Here is a 4,581-nt window from a genome sequence, read left to right as displayed (position 1 = left end):
TTCTTGCTTCACTTGATGTGTTAGCCGCTTGAAAGGTCAATCTTTCGCCTTCCAATGGCAATAGAGTTGATTCTGCTGTAACACCAAATTCCTAGCAGTATGTCAGCTGTTCGTATGTCACCATTAAGAATACAGACCATGCCTCCTAACTTTACAGATCAACATAAACATTGGCTTAGTAGACCTACCACTGACCTTACCGTAGGCCTATAGCATCAGTGAATTCCTATTTGTCAATCCTGATAGGCCTACATCTTGCTTTTGATACTGTTCATTTGTTAATTGTTCCTTGTTGATACTGTTAATTAGTTCACTGTTGATACTGTTAATTTGTTCATTGTTGATACTGTTAATTTGTTCATTGTTGATACTGTTAATTTGTTCATTTCTTGTTCATGTACAGTCTCTACTTTCAGTCGCAGGTCTAGAGGTAGATGAACCATACATATCTTTGTCATTTTTGTCTTACTTGATTCCCAGTTGTTAAATGAAATCCGGTTTGCATGTCAGACAATCTGAGTTGTCAGGACTGATGCTTATATTAAAAGAGCCTTTGATATCCCTTAGCTAGTTGCCCCGGGCATGCGATGCCCACCCTTCATAAGTGTGGTGGAAGTTGCATTGTCTCTCATGCAGACGTTATAATATTGCTGTGAACGCTGTTTGTGCATCGCCATGTGCATTTTTTATTTTTTATTTATTTATTTATTTATTTTATTATTATTATTATTATTTTTTTTTTTTTGACGAAGGAGACGGAGAGAGACGTAATCATGCACGGATGTTCTGCTGAAAACACTGCATTTTTTTCAGTGCACGTGAAGAGTGTCACGCCCTAGCCTGCCTCATGCCACCTTCCTAATACATTACTGCACCGGCTACGTAGACGAGTGTTGTGTTTTAGTTATTAACAGCAGAAAGACGGTCATTATAAGTGTTAGTGACCAGCCTTCGACTCTCGTAGTGGCACCGTGATGTACAGAGTTGAATAAAGGGGAAAATAGTGAGGTGCCATCTTTCTCTGACCCGTGCCACGCTGTTACAAGGAGGATTTGCTATAATATGATCGTTCGGGAGAGCCTACATTGGCAGTTAGCTCGTTTGGAGTACGCGGATTGTTGGAGTAGCTGTGCGATGTCTGGGACTATTCTCATTAGGAAAGTCCATTGTTGGTTGAGTCCATTTGTGAAGGTTGCATAGGCTGTGTTGGGCTCTACTACGAGTACTATTACTACTACTATTACTATTGCTACTACTACTACTACCACTACTACTACTACTACTACTACTACTACTACTACTACTACTACTACTACTACTACTACTACTACTACTACTACTACTACTACTACTACTACTACTACTACTATCACTACCGCCACATCTATTGCTACTACTACTACTTGTACTACAACAACAACAACTACTACTACTATTACTATCACCACCATTATTACAGGCATTACTACTACTACTACCTCTTCCCTTAGTACTACTGTTGCTGCTGCCACTACTACTACTACTATTGCTACTACTACTATTACTCCTACTACCACCACCATCGCCAGTACTATAACTACTAAATGTACTACTACAACCACCAATGCTAACAGCATCAATAACAACACCAAAGTACAACATGATTAATGATCACTAACGATCACAGTAACACAACAGCAGTACTACGAGAGATAGCAGACGAAACCCTCCATCTATAAAATCTTCACTTTCGTAGCCTTTTTATTTATCTTATACGGATTTCCAAGAGCCGATTCTCTTTCGCCGATTTATCGACTATTCCGAAATGTTGTCGATATCGGCGTTGTTCTTGAAATCGGGTTTGTTACGATTTTGGGGGTGATCTTTTGCTGTTGTTGTTCTTGTTGTTGATATTCTTGTTAGCGTTGTTGCTAGTGTATTTATTGGTATTGCTTTTTATTATCGATGTTATGCTTATTGTTTTGTTATTGTTATTATTATTTTCATTATCATTTTATTGTTATTTTCATTATTATTTTATTGTTATTTTTATTATTATTTTTATTGTTGTTATTATTATTATTATGATAATTCTTCTTCTTATTATTTTTACTATTACTATTACTGTTAATATTGTTATTGTTATTATTGTTATAATAATAATTATTATTGTCATTATTATTATTATTGTTATTATTATTATAATGATAATAATAGTAATAATAATAATAATAATTATTATTATTATTATCATCATTATTATTATTATTGTCATTATTATAATTATTGTCACTATTATTATTATCATTATTTTCATTGTTGTTATTATTATCATCACTATTTTTTACGATTATCATCATTAATACTTTATCGTCAACACGAGCCTAAAAAAAACCATTCGGTTCCGCTAGATTTGTACATATTCAAATACATTTCACCGAAAAAAACGATTTGTTATCAATTACTTATCACATGCAACAGGACACGTGTTTCTCTCTCTCTCTGTAATTCGTATCTTGGTTTGTGAAGATAGTAATGGTATTATGAAAAAAAAAATACGTTTTGTTGAAGAAAATTGATATCTTATCTTACCTTACATCCGGTTATAGTCAGTGTGTGGATATAATCTTGCGTACGAATATGTTTCTAAAAGGGAAAGGGAGAGAGAGAGAGAGAGGAAGAGGAAAAGGGAGGGAGGGAGGGAGAGAGGGAGAGAGAGAGAGAGAGAGAGAGAGAGAGAGGGGGGGGGAGAGTAAAAGAGAGGGAGAGAGAGAGGAAGAGGAAAAGAGAGAGAGACAGAGACAGAAGCACACATACTCATTCACACACACACGCGCACACACACACACACACACACACACACACACACAATCACACACACACAATCACACACACACACACACACACACACACACACACAATCACACACACACACACACACACACACAGAATATAAACTTTTGGACACTTCTAAGATTTTATAGAAAAAACATTTTTGTGTCCGTTTCCCTCCGTTTTAAGAGTGGAAATAATCACTCTTATCCTTGTATTACTTGCATCTATTTACATTCTTAAAATTGCAATACTTATCCTATTTATTCTAGCCACAGAAATGCACGTTGAAAGGACTGGAGTCTTTTATCTATTTAGATACCATTGTCATCGTTATTATTATTATTATTGTTATTATCATCACCATTTATAATTATACAATTTTTATTATTTAATTATATGATTATATTATATTTTTTATTATTTAATTATATTATCTTTATTATTTATTTTACATTTTTTGATCATCATTATCAGATTTGACAATTTTATCATCGTTATCAAATTATAATTTTATTAGCCTTAGCAAATTACAATTTTATCATCATAACAGTTAATGCTAGTGTAACCTATGTAAATTCTGCGGAAAAAAGAGGTACTTTCTACCTTTTACTTCTCCTCTCCCTTTTCATTTCCCTCTCCCTCTACTTCTCCCTTTCCCGCTCTGCCACTCCCTCTCACTCCCAAATCTCCCTTAAATTCACTCCTCCCCTCCCACCTGCTCCCTCCCACTTCCCTCCTTATGCCCCCCCCCACCTCCTTCACTCCCTTATCCCCTTCCCTCCCTCTCCCATTCTCCTCTTTTTTCTCTTTCTCCCTGCCTTTCCCTTTACTCATCCTGATTTTTCTCTGTATGTCCCCTCCGTTTCCCCTCTTTTTCTCCCTCCCATCTCCCATTTTTCTCCAAGCTTCCTTTCTCCCTCTCCTTCTTCCCTTTTCTTTCCTTTCTTTTTCTCCCTCCCATCTCCCATATCTCTCTCAGCTTCCCTTCCTTTCTGTCTCTCCTTCTTCCCTTCTCTTTCCTCTCATACCTGCCTTTCTCCCTCTCTTTCTTCCCTTCTCTTTCCTCTCCTACCTTCCTTCTAACTCTCCCATATATGTACATTTATTATCGTAAAAAAAAATAAATGTACATAAACTGACGGTATAGCTACTTCATTTTTGCGAATTTGCCTCGAATAATAAAGATAATAATAATGATAATAGAAACAAAAACAACAATGATAATAACAATAGATAATAAATGCACATAAACTGACGATCTAACTACATTGTAACGTATTTGCCTCAAATAATAAAAACGATAATAATGACAATAGTAACAAAAACAACAATAATAACAAAAAAGGAATAGAATTCAAATAAAAACAAATTCAAGTCCTCAGTCACATGTGATATAATTCCAAGTATATATTATTATCTTGCGTAAAAAAAAGTTTCAATCCCGCACCGAAATGGAATATGATTTCAGGCGTTAAATGAAAGTGTAACTTATCATCATCACCACCACCATCATCATCATCACCACCATCATCATCACCACCATCATCATCATCACCACCACCATCATCATCACCACCACCACCATCATCATCATCATCATCATTATCATCATCATTATTATTATCATTAGCATTCTTTTTATAATTATTTATGTGTTATTACTGTTGTCATTGTTGTTTTCATTGTCATTACCACTTTGATTACCATTATCATTACTACTATTGTTATCATTATGATATTATTCCTATTATTCTCATTATGTTATCA

The sequence above is a fragment of the Penaeus vannamei genome, chromosome 23, assembly GCF_042767895.1.
Source record: "Penaeus vannamei isolate JL-2024 chromosome 23, ASM4276789v1, whole genome shotgun sequence".
NCBI lineage: Eukaryota > Metazoa > Arthropoda > Malacostraca > Decapoda > Penaeidae > Penaeus > Penaeus vannamei.
Note: the sequence above shows the minus strand (reverse complement) of the source record.